The following is a 17,967-nucleotide window of genomic DNA, read 5'->3' on the forward strand; positions in this document are numbered from 1 at the left end:
TTCTTTTTACCTTGGGAAAGACTGAAGTTGCCAGATTTTCCCACACCACCCAACATCCCAGGTGTAAAACCACGCCAAAAACCACAAATCAAACGAGGGGTGAAAGGGGTGAAACCCAATCCATCCCTTGGTACAAATGGGACTTACGAGCACCCACAAACGCTAGGGGAGTGAAGTCACACAACAGCTTGGGGTTCCGACTCCCATGAGGCTGGACATTGGGAACGACCTCTGTCCCACACCCATATTCTCTTTGACCCCGAAACACACTGCCCTCTGGCCTGGTATGCCCTGCAGAAGGGTGTGTGTGGAATGGTCTGTGGCAGTCGCCCCGCTGGAGGAGCCAGAGCGGCGGAGGAGCATGTGCCAACGGACCAGTTTTATACATCCTTTTCTTTCTTCCCTTCTTTCCCTCCCCCAACCTGCGGGGGGGAGAGAGCGCCAGAGAGGTTGGTGGCGGCCGCCCCGCCAGGAAGGCTAGATATATAGGCAGGGATGAGCCACATGCTGTTCGCGTGAGTCTTATTCCCCTCAGTCTATTGCTTTCTTTGGTTTTCCTCTCCACCCACCCCAATTTCCTTTCCCCGTTTCCCCTTTCTTTTTTCTAAACCCAAGAGGGCTGGGTTTGCAGGTCAAGAAATGCTGCTCACCAGCTAATCAGCGCACTTGCCATCTCTCCCCTCAATGAAGCGCAAGAGTAGCAACCACCACTGACAGGCTCCTTGGCCCTCAGACCAGCTGAGGCGACAGCTGATTTGGGTGAAAATCATGTCCTTAACCCCACTGCCCAGCCCCAATAGAGGTCCAGGTCCTCTAAAAAAATTATTTTAACTTTTTTACACATGCATACGTGCACCCACCCTTTCCCCCATATATCTAGATCTTATACATCTACAGGGAAGTTTTTAATGTGTAGTGTTTTATCATTTTTAAATTATTATTCATACAGTGGACGCTCAGGTTGCGAACGTGATCCGTGCGGGATGCACGTTCGCAACCCGCAGCACCGCGTCTGTGCACGCGCGGGTTGCGATTCGGCACTTTGGTGCTTCGAGAGCCAGTGTGGTGTAGTGGTTAAGAGCGGTAGTCTCGTAATCTGGGGAACCAGGTTCACGTCTCCGCTCCTCCACATGCAGCTGCTGGGTGACCTTGGGCCAGTCACACTTCTCTGAAGTCTCTCAGCCCCACTCACCTCACAGAGTGTTTGTTGTGGGGGAGGAAGGGAAAGAAGAATGTTAGCCGCTTTGAGACTCCTTAAAGGGAGTGAAAGGCGGGATATCAAATCCAAACTCTTCTTCTGCGCATGCGCAACTGCTGAAACCCAGAAGTAACCTGTTCTGGTACTTCCGGGTTTCGGCGGGTCCATAACCCCCCAAAAAATGCCTGTAACCCAAGGTATGACTGTATTCTGCTGGGAGCCGCCCAGAGTGGCTAGGGAAACCCAGCCAGATGACCAGGGTATAAATTATTGTTGTTGTTATTTTGTGCGCGTGTAATTTGCTCCCGCCACCCTCTCTGGTCCCACCCCGTCTGTGTCATGTATGATTACCTGTTGATTCCTTTATGTGTCTTGCTTGTCGGTTGGTATGTTTGTTTGCCTGTCTCTCACTTGACTATCATACTTGATGCAGCCACTGTGCCCCAGGCGAAGTCCACAAACCAACCAGTCTACTCCTGGAAAAAGCCACCCTAGAGAAAAAAGCGCAGCATATAGACACACACAGAAAAAACTATAGTGGACACTCGGGTTACATTACCTTCGGGTAACATAAACTTTGGGTTGTGAATGCGGCAAAACCAGATGTGTTTGCCACTTGCACATGCGCAGAACAGGCACCTCGGTTACAGATTCCGTTCGTAACTGGGGTTACCACTGTACACAAAACCAACACCAGTAATCAAGATGTCTAGGAATCACAGCCCAAACATGGCAATGATATTTGCCTGATCCAAATGCTCTGAGAAAGCCACCAATCAATACAGCAAGGAAACCCTCTGGGACTGTCTCACACGAGGAAGATTCCCCTTCCATCAGATGAGCCAATACAGGCAACTCCCCATTTTAGGCAATTATGTGTATGCGGGGTGGGGGGGAGCCCACATCAATGGGTCTAGAGCCTGCCCATCCCTGTTGTAGCTGAGTGCTTTGAACCACAAACTTGAAACAACTTCTGGAAATGCTACAGCAGTACATGAGGAATGAATATCAGCTTCAAAGGCCAGCCAGGAAATGCTTACTCTATAAAAGCAAGCAGCTTTTCAAGATATTTATTAACCGTCCAGAACCCAAAATCTTTGAAGAAAGGATCTGCTATCCTTGAAACAAGAGCCAAGATTGTGCCAAACACTGAAAAAACAAAATGATCTTAAACCTGATTTGTAAGATGATAGGAAAAACAAATTAAATTCCAGTGTGCTCTGCCTATTAATCAGCCTGGCGTACAGCTGAATACTTGAGATAAGAGGGATTACAAAAGTCCACAAAAGGCAGCAATGTTTCTCCCCACCTAGTTTTCTTTTTGCTTAATCAGAGTTATCTCTTGTATTCCTTGCCAAGAGCCGAAAGGCAGGAGCTTGCCAGAAAGCAACTTGCTCTGAGTCAGCCAGTCACAAAATGGCCGCTCACTAAGTCAGTTGCAAAATGGCCACTCACTAATCAAGGCACAATTATGTTCTGAAGCCTTATGAGCCTCTAGCTATCTGTATACAGAACGCAACAAGCTTTCATCAAAGCTACCAAATCCTCAGGGGTTTGAACTGCAAGCTACAAATGTTTTAAAATAAACATTTTAAGTAAATTTAACACTGAAAACAAATGCTCCAGTGAAACATCAGGAGGAAAAAAAATATTATATAGAGTTTGATGGGGATTGAATTTTGGAGTTTCTACATGCAAAGTGTCTACTATACCACTGAATGGCCTTTGATTTAGAAAAACCTTCAATTTTGCAGGCAGTTCAATGCTAACCACATTGCTTAAACAACAACCAGTTAATTTAAAAGGACTGAACTTGCCTTTTATACCACATGCTTAGCTATATTCCCTAAAAAACAAAATGCACACAGGCCCAGGCAGCGGCATAGCATGGGGGGGGGGGCTGCACAGCCCTGGCTCCAGCGCGCAACTCGCACCCACCCGCAGCAGCTCCGGTCCAGGGTCAGATCCAGATCTGACCCGAGAGGCGGAAAGAAGGAGGAAAATCACGGTACTACTTCCACCCCCCATCCTCAGCTGGGCAGTGCTATCTGAAAGACCGTATTCTCCCTTATAAACCTGTGGAAACTCAGGACTCCCTTCTCCCAGTTCCACCACCCTTACAGACAGGGGCGGCCAGATCCATTTTGCCACTTGTGGTGAAACGGGAATTGCCATCTCCTTCGCTTGCCCCACCGCTGCACCCCAGCTCTCACTGAACTTGGCAAGAGCCAGAGCACTCATCTGTGCCGCTCAGCTTCTCCGCCGGGGGAGGGGGGGGGAGCAACGCTGCGCACTGGAACACCTCCCTCTCGGCAGCCCATGTGCTGCCTGGGGTGGGCACTTCACCTCGTCTCATGAACGGGTGAGCTCTGCTTAACGGGACACTTTGTGGGGACACAGGATGCTTTCAGACTTTGGAGAAGGTAGACTGGCTCCCTCCTTTTTGTCCTTCCGCCCGCAAGCGAGGACTGTTTTATTCCAACAAGCCGTTAGGAATGAACTGTTTTTTTAAGGAAAGGGCTTTTAATAGTGCTGTGCTTCTTTTTAGTATCTTTATGTTGCTAGATTCGTTTTTAATAAAGCCATACCTCATGTTGGGTCCGCTTCAGGTTGCGTTTTTTTGGGATGCGGACTGCCAAAACCCGGAAGTACCGAAACGAGTTACTTCTGGGTTTCGGCAGTCACGCATACGCTGAATCGCAAAATCGCGCTTTGCACATGCGCAGAACCGCAACCCACGTATGCGCGGACGTGGGTTGCGAACGCTGCGGGTTGCGAGCGTGCATCCCGTACGGATCACGTTCGCAACCCGATCGCCTACTGTACTCTTTTGATTCCATAAGAGACTTAGCCCAAATTAAAACGGCACAGATAAAAGACAAAAAGCTAAAACTCGTAAAAGGTCATGATTTACAGTGGTACCTAGGGATGCGAACGGGATCCGTTCTGGAGCCCCGTTCGCATACCAAACGGAACATAAGACGCGACAGCGCATTTCGCCCGCCGCTTCCGCGCATGACGTCATTTTGACCGTCTGTGCATGCGCGAGCAGCGAAACCCCGAAGTAACGCGCTCCGTTACTTCCGGGTCGCTGCAGAGCGCGACCCGTAAATACTTGTTCTGAAGTGTATTTATCCCAAGGTATGACTGTAGGCCACATGACTCGGAAGCTGTACGCCAGCTCCCTCGGCCAATAAAGCGAGATGAGCGCTGCAACTCCAGAGTCAGTCACAGCTGCACCTAATGGTCAGGGGTCCCCTTTACCCATGACTGTAGTTACTTTTTACCTATGATCTTTTACGAGTTTTTAGCTTTTTAAAAAATCTGTGCAAGTATTGTATAAGGTAAAGGGACCCCTGACTATTAGGTTCAGTCGTGACTGACTCTGGGGTTGTGGCGCTCATCTCGCTTTATTGGCTGAGGGAGCCAGCGTACAGCTTCCAGGTCATGTGGCCAGCATGACTAAGTTACTTCTGGTGAACCAGAGCAGCACATGGAAACACCGTACCTTCCCGCCGGAGCGGTACCTATTTATCTACTTGCACTTTGACGTGCTTTCGAACTGCTAGGTGGGCAGGAGCTGGGACAGAGCCATGGAAGCTCACCCCGTTGCGGGGATTCGAACCGCCGACCTTCTGATCGGCAAGTCTGAGACTCTGTGGTTTAACCCACGTCCCATTGTACAGTCATACCTCGGGTTAAATGTGCTTCGGGTTGCGTGCTTTCGGGTTGCGCTCCGCGGCGACCTGAAAGTAACGGAACGCGTTACTTCTGGGTTTTGCCGCTCACACATGCGCAGAACGTCAAAATGATGTCACACGCATGTGCGGAAGCGGCAAATCACGACCCGCAGACACGGGTTGTGTTTGCTTCTGGATGTGAACGGGGCTCCGGAATGGATCCCGTTCATATCCAGAGGTTCCACTGTACGCTGGTTGTACACTGACACTAAAGGTATTATTATAACTACTATCATCGTATTATTATTGCGATGATCTTTTACGAGTTTTTAGCTTTTTCCTTTTATCTGTGCAATTATTGTATACCGATGATCTTTTACGAGTTTTTAGCTTTCTGTATTTTATCTATGCCGTTTTAATTCATGTTATGTCTCCTCGAGTCCTGGGGTGCGGGTAAAAGCGGGATACAAATACAGTATGTTGAACATTCTCCTGTGGATTTCAAAGTTAGCTATGGATACGAATTGCCATCTTTTACTTGTTTACTCAGAAGTAAGTCTTAAGAGCCCTGGCTCACCTAGTCCAGCATCTTGGTTCTCAAGCTCCTGATATTTAGGAGGAACCTCGGTTGGTTAGAGCATGATGTTGATGACGCCATTTGCAGGTTTGATCCCTCACATAACTGAGCCCCTCAGATGCAAGCTTGCAAAGAACAGCCTTCAAGTTCCTATCCAAGTGTTTAATATGATGATCGCTACTAATACGAGTTGATGTTTATTACCTGCCCTTCGCCAGATAGTCCCAGGGCGGCTTACAGCAAATATGAATTACAGCATAGGGAAGGTTCCAGAAAATTAGGTCAGCCTTCGCACGGCAGTGTCACGTGGGTGGAAGTTTCCTTCCTAAAAAAAAAAAAATCCGCACCCCCCGCGCGCCATTTTATGCGCTCCCAAAGCTTTCTACTCCTTTAGCGTAGCCGTTTCTAAAAGGGAAATCGCGAGAAACAAATTAGTATGGCAAGTGAGCGCCTTTCTTTCCGCAAAGGAAAATCCTCTGGGGGTTTTTCCGCAAAGGAAAAAAAAAAAACAAAGCAAAATAAAATCCTATTTTTACCAGCCCTCCCCGCGCCTTCTCCGAGAGACACACACACACACACACACAAAGAAACAAGGGGACCGATTCAGCCACATAAAAAGAAAAGGCCTTGTCGGTTTCAGCGGCAAGGATCTGAGCGCCTTCAAATCGTTTTCGCGTTAAAATCGATGGGATGCTAAAGCCCGTTTTGGCCCTCCCTCCCTCCCTCTTTCCTCGCATCTCAAAACTACTGGCGATCTTGCATTTTTCCGGGAGGGATCAGCGCCCTGTTAAATCTATTTTTATTTTTCAAAAATAGTATTTTTATTTTATTTTAAATAAAGGCCGCGCAAAATAAAGAGGGGGCAAATGCTCCATGTGAAACCAGGCTGAAGCCGCTCGAGTCTTGCATTGTTTAGTCTCCCCAGCCGTTTCCCCGCAGCCCGCCTAAAAAAAAGACCCATAAAAAGTCTTACTTGGTCGCCTCCGGAGGAGATTCCCAGGCTCGCGATTCCAACCAGGTTTCTAGCCCGACAGCGTCTTGCAAACTCGCGCCTTTATGGAGGGGGAAAAAACCGACTTCTCGTCTAGCTAGCAGGAATTAAAAAGACCCTCCCATCTTGGATCTCGAAATACATGATATGCAAAGGACTTGGCGACGTTCCCAGGCACACAGGTCTGCCTTCGCCCGGAGCATGTTGGGAATTGTAGTGCCGCCCAAAGCCAACTACGGAACGGCGAAGGGGCCAAACTTCCGGAGCCCAAGGACAAGGAGGTGACAGAATCATAGAATTGGAGTGCTGAAAGGGACCGCAATCTAGTGACATCTGCTGAACAGGTACAGAAATCGAAACCACGTGGAAACCATGCTCTTTTAATATTTTATTTGTGCGCAAGTACACAAACACATGGGTGTTTGTGTTTGTTTAAATAAAACAGCATTTTGCAAATATGAATTAAGCCATATTCCAGATTTATTTCAAAGCAGAACACAAGTGCTGCCAGGATAATAGAAAGCCATTGGTGGAAGTAACTGTGTGGGGTGCTGGTTCATATTGGGCTAGGGTGGACTGACTCGGCAACAAACTGAAACCCACTGCAATATCCCAAACACACACTTTTAGGCTGGGAAAATTCTTGATAGAAAATGATGAGAAGTGTTATAAAATTGGGAGTATGGTGATAATATCGGGAGCTCCATAGAAAATATACGAATGTTACAAAAGAAGGCAAGGTTTGTCAGATTTGCCACCAATTCCTCTCTTCCCACTTAATGGTGGTGGTGGTCTTCTTCTTATAGAATTCCCTCTGAGCTCAGGCAGACTTCAACAGGGATGACATTTCAGCATCTATTCAAACATATTAATTATCCAGTGCCTTTGCTGGTGTTGCTGGAGATTGTTATGATCTGAACTCTGGGTTATTATTTGCATCTTTTCATTTTTGTTGGTGATTTTTAACATTAATGTTACATTGTTAAAGTACTTCTTCGTCATAGTGCAATGAGGGAAGGCCCCCAACATGGACAGCTTTAAAAGCTTAGACAAATTCACTGAGGTAAAAGGCTATCAGTGGCTACCAGCCATGGTGGCTATGCTCTGCCTCTGCTGTTGGAGGCAGTGATGCTTCTGAATATTATTACTGCTGCTGCTGCACTGTGAGTTGGGAAGGCCGCTCCCTCCTGTAGGCACACTCCTCCAGGCCCAGGGGGCGGGGCCCAGACTGACTCACCACCGCCATAGCTTAAGAGGCCCCATGAGGCACCGGGACACCACTGCTGCGGCTTCACCGTGGGGGTTGAGGAAGGCCGCTCCCTCCTGTAGGCCCACTCCTCCAGGCCTAGGGGGCGGGGCCCACACTCGCCAGCGCTACTGTTTTAAGGACACTGGTGTTGCCGCGGCAAATGTTTAAAATGTTTTTATATATTTTAAAATGTTTTATAGGGGTTTTTACTTTTTACTTTGTTGTACCACCGTGAACGGTGGTTTTTATTGATGTATTTCTATTTTGTTCCGTTTTATTTTGGTTTGGGGTTGGCTATTGAGTGGGGTGGGGATTTGTTGTGTGGGTACAATTGTTTTTGATTTGATTTGTTTTCTATTCTGTAAATGGAGGTTGGTTTGAGGCCTGGGATTGCTACCGTAGTGGGGCGAGGGAGGTATGGCGGTGGGGGCAGATGTCATAGGCGAAGGGGATCGAGATATGGATATGCTCGTACCCCTTCCAATCTGCGCCCCATCCCGAGGGACGAAGGTAGGGTGAGCAAGGATTACTCACCTCCTTCACTGGTGTTGTGCAATGCCAGGTCTATAGGGAAAAAAACCGCCACCCTGCGAGACTTCTTCACCTCGCAGGGGGTTGACCTGGCTTGTGTGACGGAGACCTGGGTGCACGAAGGGGAAACTGTTACCTTACGAGAGATGGCGCCCCCGGGTTTCTCCGTCCTCCACCAGTCACGGACTGTGGGCCGGGGGGGAGGGGTGGCATTATTAATCCGAGAAGACTGTTCTTTCAGGGCTCTACCATCGCCATCGATCCCCGGCATTGAATGTGTTGGCCTAGTGTGGGGCTCCGAGGAGAGCTTGGCTGTCTGGCTGGTGTACCGGCCACCTAGCGCACCAGCAGCCACCCTGTCAGGCCTGTTGGAGGCGGTGGCCGGCTGGGCCTTGGAGTTCCCCAACCTATTGGTACTGGGGGACTTCCACATCCATGCTGATGCCGCTCCCTCCTCACAGGCTCTGGACCTGGTGTCTTCCATGGCGACACTAGGGCTCTCCCAGTTTGTTTCGGGCCCCACACATCAAGCAGGCCACACGCTGGATTTGATCTTTGGCGCCGGTATAGATGTGATCATGTCTCCCTCGATGAAGGTGCCATGGTCTGATCACTACGCACTGAAAGCCAGGATTGATTTCCCACCCCCACCCTGCTTAGGTGGCGAGCCGATTTGGGCTCGCCCGCGGAGGCTGATGGACCCTGATAGATTCCGTCAGGCCTTGCGGGACCTTGCTCCCCCTGGCGACTCATTGACTGAGCTTGTTGAGGGCTGGAATATCCAGCTCCTGGCAGCCATCAATGAGATCGCACCTAGGCGCCCTCTGCGACCCCGCAGAAACCGGGCTCCCTGGTTTACCGAGGAGCTTCGGAAAATGAAGCGGGACCTCAGACGGCTAGAGCGAGTATGGCGGGGTGCCCGTGACGGAGCTTCAAGAACATCTTATAGGGTTTTTATGAAAACCTACGAGATGGCAGTGAAGGCTGCTAAGAAGTCCTACTTCTCGGCCTCCATTGCCTCCGCTAGCTCTCGCCCGGCGCAATTATTTAGTATAATTAGGTCTTTAACGTCCCTCGAAGGACAGCCAAATTTAAATAACAATTTGACACACAGCTGCGAGGCATTTGCGAGCTTTTTTGCGGAGAAGGTCCTGTTGCTCCGCCATGACCTCCCTGCCAATTTGGATACAATGAAGGAACTGGAGGCCCCTCGACTGTCTTCGGGTCCAGTATTGGACCACTTTGACCGGATATCCCCAGCCGATGTGGACAGACTCCTCCAAGCTGGAAAGCCCACCACTTGTCCTCTTGACCCGTGCCCGTCCTGGCTGATTAGAGCGTGTCCAGACGAGGTGCGGGCCCCCCTGGGTGATATCATCAATTTGTCCCTTGGCACAGGGATATTCCCTGGGGAACTGAAGGAGGCAGTGGTGCGTCCGCTCTTAAAGAAAACATCATTAGATCCTTTAGATCTAGCCAATTACCGCCCGGTTTCGAATCTTCCATTCCTGGGTAAGGTGATTGAGAGAGCGGTTGCTGAACAGCTTGGTAGGTTTCTGGATGAAACATCTGCTCTCGATCCATTCCAGTCCGGCTTCCGCGCTGGTCATGGGACCGAGACGGCTCTGGTCGCCCTAACAGATGATCTCCGCAGGCAGCTGGATCGAGGCGGGTCGGGGCTGCTGATTCTTCTAGACCTGTCAGCAGCCTTCGACATGGTCGATCAAGAACTCCTGGACCGCCGCCTTGCCGACGTGGGGATCCAGGGCACAGTCCTTCAATGGCTGCGCTCGTTTCTCTCTGGTCGGGGACAGAGGGTGGCGCTTGGGGGGGGAATTGTCATCGCGCCACTCCTTGGTGTGTGGAGTGCCTCAGGGTGCGATTCTCTCCCCGATGCTTTTTAACATCTTTATGCGCCCCCTCGCCCAGCTTGTCCGGAGTTTTGGGCTGGGTTGCCATCAGTATGCCGATGACACCCAACTCTATCTGTTGATGGATGGCCATCCTGACTCGGCCCCAGACACACTGACCAGATGCCTGGAAGCTGTGGCTGGATGGTTACGTGGGAGCCAGTTGAAGTTAAATCCTTCGAAGACAGAGGTCCTCTGGCTGGGACGGAGCGATATGGGATCGAGGGGGCAACTCCCGTCTCTTGCGGGGGTGCAATTAGTGCCAGCATCGTCCGTGAAGAGTTTGGGTGTAATCTTCGATACCTCCCTCTCTATGGAGGCGCAGATTACAGCTATAACAAAGGCGGCATTTTTTCATCTCCGCCAAGCTAAGCAGCTGGCTCCTTATCTCTCTCGCCCTGACCTAGCCACTGTGATCCATGCGACGGTCACCTCCAGACTGGATTATTGTAACTCGCTCTACGTGGGGCTGCCCTTGAGACTGACCCAGAAACTCCAGCGGGTGCAGAATGCTGCGGCGAGACTCCTTATGGGGTCTTCGCTGCGAGATCATATCCATCCGGTGCTGTACCAGCTGCACTGGCTCCCGGTGGAGTACAGGATCAGGTTTAAGGTGCTGGTCTTAACCTTTAAAGCCCTATACGGCCTAGGACCCTCGTACCTACGGGACCGCCTCTCCTGGTATGTCCCACAGAGAAACTTACGGTCTGCAAATAAAAACACCCTAAAGATCCCAGGCCTCAGAGAGGTTAAGCTGGCCTCAACTAGAGCCAGGGCCTTCTCGGCTGCGGCTCCAATCTGGTGGAACGCTCTGTCACAAGAGACTAGGGCCCTGCAGGACCTGACATCCTTCCGCAGGGCCTGCAAGACAGAGCTGTTCCACCAGGCCTTTTGTCAGGGCGCAGCCTGACCCCCTCCTCTGGCAATCTGCACAAAATTTTGCTTGATGGTTGCCATTAATTTGATTTTAATTTGATTTAATTAATTTTATAATGAATGTTTTAGAATGTTGAACTATTTTGATTGTTGTTAGCCGCCCTGAGCCCAGCTTCGGCTGGGGAGGGCGGGATATAAATAAAAAATTTTATTATTATTGTTATTATTATTATTATTATTATTATACCAGCTGGAAACAGCAGGAAGGGAGAGGGCTCTTCAGAGGATCTGTGATCGTAAGCCCTTGAGGATTTTATAACATAGTACAGTGGTACCTCTAGATGCGAATGGGATCCATTCTGGAGCCCCGTTTGCATCTAGAAGGAAATGTAACCTGTGTCTGCGCGTGCACGGGTCACATTTCGGCACTTCTGCGCATGCGTGTGATGTCATTTTGAGTGTCTGTGCATGCGCAAACGGCGAAACCAGGAAGTAACGTGCTCCGTTACTTCCGGGTTGCCACGGAGTGGAACTCGAACGCGCTCATCTCAAAGCAAATTTAACCCGAGGTATGACTGTAAAAGTGATTGTAGTAAAAATAAAAGTCTTCACATGAGAAGAGAAGACTCCCTGGAAAAGACCCTGATGTTGGGAAAGATGGAGGGCACAAGGAGAAGGGGACAACAGAGGACGAGATAGTTGGATAGTGTTCTCGAAGCTACCAGCATGAGTCTGACCAAACTGCGGGAGGCAGTGGAAGACAGGAGTGCCTGGAGTGCTCTGGTCCAGGGGGTCACAAAGAGTCGGACACAACTAAACGACTAAACAACAACAAAAAAAGTGATTGATTTACCTATGCATTGCTTTCCATAAAATTTAACAGTAACATTACGCATTTTTTAGGGGTGGGCTGCACGCCTGAGGCCCCTTTTAAATCCTGGGTCCACCATGGATTCAATTCCTGGAATAGCCAGGCTAGTTTCCCAGTGAGGTAATGGCCCTCTAAACATGGGCCTTTAAGGTAACAAAGGAAATGGCTCTGTGCTAGATTGCAAACGGGTGTGGTCTGCTCCCTTACCTAGTTAATGGTGCAAAAGACAAAGGCCAGACTCTTATTCTTGAGATCTATGCTTCATCCCATAACCATCTAAAATGTGGGGTTTGGGGGGTATTGGGTTTTTGTTTTTATTTTGATTACCATATTTTTCACTCCATAGGGTGCACCTGACCACAGGGCGCATCTAGTTTTCAGAGGGGGGAAAAATATGATTCCCTCCCCCCCCCCCAGCTCTGGGAGCAGCGGACAGACTGCAGACAGCCTGTGCGCTTCTCCCAGACCTTCTCTCTGCTTTTGCGGGAGGTGGGGGAATTTCCCCATCTCCTGCAAAAGCCCACAGGAGCCACGCACCCTTTAAGGAGCGCACGGCTCCTGCGGGCTTTCCTGCGAGGAGGGAGAAGGGACTGACACGGCCAGTCAGTCCCTTGTCCCTCCTTGGGGAAAAGCCCCCAAGAGCAGTGTGCTCTTTAAAGGGTGCGCGACTCCTGCAGACTTTTCTATGAGGTGGGGGAATTCCCCCACCTCCCACAGAAGCCTGCAGAAGTCGCGCGCTCTTTAAAGGGGCTGTGCGGCTTCTGCTGGCTTTTCTAGGAGGTGGGGGAAGGGACTGATGCACCCAGTCAGTGCCTTCTCCCTCCCGGGGAAAAGCCTGCAAGAGCCACGCGGAGCTTGTGTGAGGCTCTTGGGGGCTTTTCCCGCCTGCCTCCCCCCTGCATTCACTCCATAGGACGCACACACATTTTCCCTTGCTTTTTAGGAGGGAAAAAGTGCGTCCTATAGAGCGAAAAATACAGTATATATTTTGTAGTTTTGATTTTGTTCTGAGAGCCGCCCTGAGACCTCTGGGTATAGGGCAATATATTAATAATAATAATAATAATAATAATAATAATAATAATAATGTGTTTGATGCCAAGGCTTTGATTATAGGAGAAGCAAGACCTTCTGGGGTGTTCATACTGTGAGCTCCTCCACCAAAAACCATAGATCATAAAGAAACCACAGTGTTCACTGCCCCCTGGTTAGGTATGTTCCTGGAAACCCTAGGATCTATAACCACTCAGAGATTGGGGTCCATTCACAGCCAAGTCCCTTTACACACCAGCAACAAGTCCCTTTACGACACCCAGCTAGAGATGGCAAGGCCTGGAAAAAAATTCGGAGAAATTGGGGGGGGGGGGAACCAGGCTATTTCCATTTTTTCCCCCAAAGCTGATTTTCCTGAAAAAATGGGGGGGGGGATAGTTTGATATAGTTTGATATAGTTTGAATGTTCCACACACTATTTCTCCCCTCAATTTTTCCTTTAAAAAATGGCTTTAGAAAAAATCTGGAAAAAAACGTTCGCCCCCCCTCCCCCAATTTTTCCATTTTTTGCACACACACTTTGGAGCTCCTTGCAGACTGACACGAGGCAGGTGCTCTCAGTGTACTCTTTCTGGCAACTGCTCAAAACATTTTCGTGAGGGCCAGCCCATCTGAACACGTAGAAGCTGCATGCGATTTACATCTTTTTAACCACTGCTGACTTTTAAATACCTGCTTTTAACTGTGTTTCATCAATCATTTTAATATTCTGTTGTATATTTTTGTAAACTGTTGAGAAAGCTCTCTTACCATCATGCAGTTTATAATATATAATAACAAATTCAATTAAAAAACACACACACACCTTTTCTGTCATAAATGTAGGGGTTACTCGTGCGCAAGTTGGTCCCACTCCTGGCGAGGTTGCCTTGTTAAACCTTTTCTGTCTGGACAGCCCTACACTTCGTGGCTGTTCAGTCGCTAGCAGAATCCGTCAGTGGGCGTTTCTTAAACCTTTTCCAGCATAAAAGTTGTTTGACTCCAAGTCTCCTCCTACTCTCCCTGCGCGGAAGTCTTGTGCACAGGGAGGGCGTGGGTAGCGGAGGACCCGTGCTCTCCTCGCTGATCTCTGGCGAGGAGTCCTGGAGCCCCCTCGCCGATTCCCCCATCTGCCCCCCTTTATCCCTGGTGTTACGCTGATTTCCTTCCCCAGCTGGTGAGCCGCCTCTCCCCCTGCTGGGCCCTTCTCCAGCATCGCTTGAGAGCCTAGCCTCCACCTCTGGCTCCGATGTCAGTTCCCTGACATCCACCTCTCCCCCAGGACCCCCTTCACCCCCGGCCCGACCTTTTGATCCAACTTCGTCCCTTTCCTCGGCCGACGATGCGGGGAATCCCCAGACGGAACTGTCGCCATCCTCTGAGGATTCAAAACCCGCTTCCCACCTGCTCCAATCTCTCCCCGCCAGGTGGGCCTCCCAGTCTGATTCTTCTTGCTCCGAAGCCTCTCCTCCCTCCTCTTTGGAGGCAGAAAAACCCACAAATCCTCCTCATCATCTGTGGTTCCAAATTGCTCCTCCCAGAATCTCGCTAGTGGTTTGGGCTTGTCCGGGAACAGGCTGTGGAAATCCTCCACAAGATACCCGTCATTGATTGCCTCCGCGAGAACCCACATGTTTTCCGACCCGGGTTCTCCCTCCCAAGCTACCAGGTACTCCACCTGGCGCCCTCGCCACCTTGAATCGAGTATTTCCGTGGCCCGGTTGTGGTGTTCCCGCTCCTCTATCTGCGGGTGTGTGGTGACTTCGCCATCCTGCCCCGGGACTCCCCGCCCCTCCCTGTACGGTGAGAATAGTGACGTATGGAACACCGGGTGTATCTTCATGCTGTCAGGCAACTTGAGCTTGAATGCCACGGGGTTCACCTGCTGTGTTACCTCAAATGGCCCCAGCTGCCTTGGCTGCAACTTCTTGCACCCCCCCTTAAAGGGTAACCCTTGGGTTGACAACCACACCCGGCCCCCCACCCGTATGGTCTCCCCTTCCCTACGGTGCTTGTCTGCCTGCCTCTTGTAAATTTCCTTGGCCCGTTCCAAGTTCATCTTAAGTTGCTGGTGCAGGGCCTCCATTTCTTCCACAAACTGCTCTGCCGCAGGTACGCTCCACCCTTCCTCCCCACTCCCCGGAAAGGCCCTGGGGTGACACCCATAATTGGCCATGAACGGGCTCATTCCCGTGGACACATGTTCAGCGTTATTGTACGCGAATTCAGCCAGCACTAGTTTCTCTACCCAATCGTTCTGCCTCTCGCTGACGTAGCAGCGTAGGTATTGCTGGAGTAAACTGTTCGCTCTTTCTGCTTGCCCGTTGGTTTCCGGATGTCTCGCCGTCGAGAAGCTCACCTCTACCTGCAGCAAGCTCATGAGCTTCCTCCAGAACCGGGAAGTAAATTGTTTCCCGCAATCCAAAATTACCCTCGAGGGAGCCCCATGCAACCTGAAGATGTGATCCACAAACAACTTGGCTGCCTCCTCTGCGGTCACCGCATGTGAACAAGCTATGAAATGGCACATCTTTGTCAATAGATTGACTACTACCGTGACTGCTGTCTTCCCCAGGGACTTGGGCAAATCGGTCATAAAATCAATGGACACCACCTCCAGGGGTCTTCCCGGCATGGGTAAGGGTTTCAGTAACCCTGCGGGGACAGCCCTCTCCCCCTTTGCCCTTTGGCAGCGGTCACACCCCCGTACATATTCCCATACGTCCTCCCTCACCCTTGGCCACCAGAACTGCCTGGTGACGAGCATCATGGTTTTGTGCTGTCCAAAGTGCCCAGCTGTGGGGTTGTCGTGGAGTTGTTTGAGTACCTTTCCCCTCAGGGTCTCCCCCGGTACATACAGCGCCCCCTTATAGTACAGCACCCCTTCCTTTTCCTCAAAACCCCCTTGGTTTTCTCTGCCATCTCGGAGTTCCCGGATTTTAGTTTGAGCGAATACGTCGTTTCTGGTAAGCCCGGCCAGTTCTCGTTTCCCAACCAAGGCTCCCCCCCACACACCCATCGGTCCTCGGGGATCACGTGTCGTATCTCCGGCGGTCACTCTCCTTCCATGTACTCCGGCTTCCGGGAGAGAGCATCTGCTCTTACGTTTTCCTCTCCTGGCACGTATCGGATTTCGAAGGAAAACTTGGAGAACTCCTGTGCCCATCGAATCTGCCTCTGGTTGAGTACTCGTGCGGTCCTCCAGTACTCCAAGTTCTTGTGATCAGTACAAACCTGGATCTTGTGCCGTGCCCCTATCAGCAGATGTCTCCATTGGCGAAATGCCTCATAGATCACAAGCAGTTCGCGGTCGTACACCATATAGTTTTGCTCCGACTTGCTCAGCTTCCTCAAGAAAAAGGCACACGGCTTCCATTCCTGCTTGCTCCTCCCTGGCTGCAAAAGAACCGCCCCAATGGCTCTGTCGGACGCGTCGGTCTCGAGCCTCATGGGTTTCTCCAGATCAACGTGCAGGAGCTGCTCTTCTGAAGCGAACGCCTTCTTCAGTCTTTCAAAGGATTGCTGGGCACTTTCTGTCCAGACAAACTTCTTTTTGCTACTCAGACAATCTGTGATGGGCACTGTCAAGTTGGCGAAGTTCTTGATGAACTTCCTGTAGAAGTTGCTGAACCCTAGGAATCTCTGCACGTCCTTCCGGGTTTTGGGGGCCTTCCATTCCAGCACCGCTTGCACCTTGCTTGGGTCCATTGCTAGGCCTTTGTCTGACAACTTGTACCCCAGGAACTCGACTTCTCTGGCGTGAAACTGACATTTTTCTAGCTTGACCCACAACTGGTGCTTCTGCAGTCTCTTTAGCACTTCCCTGATGTCGCTGGCATGTTGCTTCTCATTGTCCAAATAGATTAAGACGTCATCCAAGAAGGCTACACAGTTCTTGTACAGCAGGGACCCCAACATGTGATGCATGAAAGCTTGAAAACAGGCGGAGCCCGACTGTAATCCAAAAGGCATAACTAAGTACTCAAAGGCCCTCAGGGGTGTGAACATTGTGGTCTTCCATTCGTCCCCCTCCCTCATCCTAATCAAGTTGTATGCTCCCCTGAGGTCTAGCTTGGTAAACATTTTTCCCTGCCTCACCCATGTTAAAATGTCGTCAATCCTGGGCATTGGGAAGGTCACGGGTTCTGACACCAAATTGACGGCCCTGAAGTCCACAACGAGCCTGGGTTGATTAGTACCTTTTTTGTCCACAAAGAACACCGGACTGCCCCCCACTGCCTTTGATTCTCTTATGAAACCTCTTTTCAGGTTCTTGTCAATAAATTCCCGCAACTCCTTCATCTCCCTGTCCGACTTGGCATACAGTTTACCCACCGGCAGCTGCGCCCCTGGGAGCAAGTTGATTTGGCAGTCAAAGGGCCTATAGGGGGTAGTCTATCCGCTTCCATCTCGCTGAAGACCTCTTGCAGGTCAGCATATTTTGGTGGCACCTCCCCTTTCGGCTCCACAGCTATCCCAGCCACCCTGGCCACGGTCATCCTTGGGGTTTCCCCCCTTAGACAGTGTTCCAAGCAGTAGGCTGACCCAAAGGTGACCGTCCGCTGATGCCATGCCACTACTGGATCATGTAGTGCCAGCCAGCTCATCCCTAATATTATTGGGGGTCCTGCCAGTGTGGCTACGTGAAAGGCAATGGTCTCCGTGTGCCTGTAAACCCTCATTCTCATTGGTGGGGTCTGGTGCGTCACCTCCCCTCCCAGAAGCTCCCTGCCATCAATGGTGGTCACTTGCAAGGGAAAATCCAGGGGCAGCAGGTGGAGCTGGTGCTCTAGGGCGAAGTCCTTGCTGAAGAAATTGCAGGAACTGCCTGAATCCAACAGCCCCTTCACCTTGACTGGGTGTCCATTCGGGAGTTCTAGCATCACTTCTATGGCTATGGCCGCTCTGGGGGGGTCTGGCTGGGGCACTTCTATTGGTTGCTGGCCTGGCTGCTGTGCCCGCTGAGTGGCAGCCAAGCGTTGGCGTTTCCCTGCTCCTGCCCCTTTCCCCCCCTCCTCACCTCCAGCAGCTCCCACCATTCCTTGCCAGGCC

The 17,967-nt window shown here is 50.7% G+C and overlaps 2 protein-coding genes across 6 annotated transcripts in view; one reads left to right on the top strand and one right to left on the bottom strand.

Annotated features, from left to right (window-relative positions):
• The window catches only part of LOC309524579 (uncharacterized protein), a 55,263-nt gene extending 48,664 nt beyond the window's left edge, over positions 1-6,599 (bottom strand). For 2 of the 3 annotated variants that reach the window (XM_082209250.1, XM_082209248.1), the window contains exon 1: positions 6,429-6,599. The gene's annotated coding sequence lies outside the window, so the exon portion shown is untranslated. Of the gene's footprint in view, positions 1-5,659; positions 5,779-6,428 lie in introns of those variants that run through there. The other variant, XM_082209249.1, reaches the window with a different exon arrangement.
• Positions 6,600-6,704: 105 nt separating this feature from the next.
• Positions 6,705-17,967, top strand: part of LOC309524883 (uncharacterized protein) — a 35,690-nt gene continuing 24,427 nt past the window's right edge. Inside the window, exon 1 of one of the 3 annotated variants that reach the window (XM_082210055.1) lies at positions 6,705-6,790. The gene's annotated coding sequence lies outside the window, so the exon portion shown is untranslated. The remainder of the gene's footprint in view (positions 6,791-17,967) is intronic. The other 2 variants (XM_082210054.1, XM_082210057.1) reach the window with 2 other exon arrangements.

Source organism: Podarcis vaucheri (assembly GCF_965113315.1).
Source record: "Podarcis vaucheri genome assembly, chromosome: 2".
Classification (NCBI taxonomy): Eukaryota; Metazoa; Chordata; class Lepidosauria; order Squamata; family Lacertidae; genus Podarcis; species Podarcis vaucheri.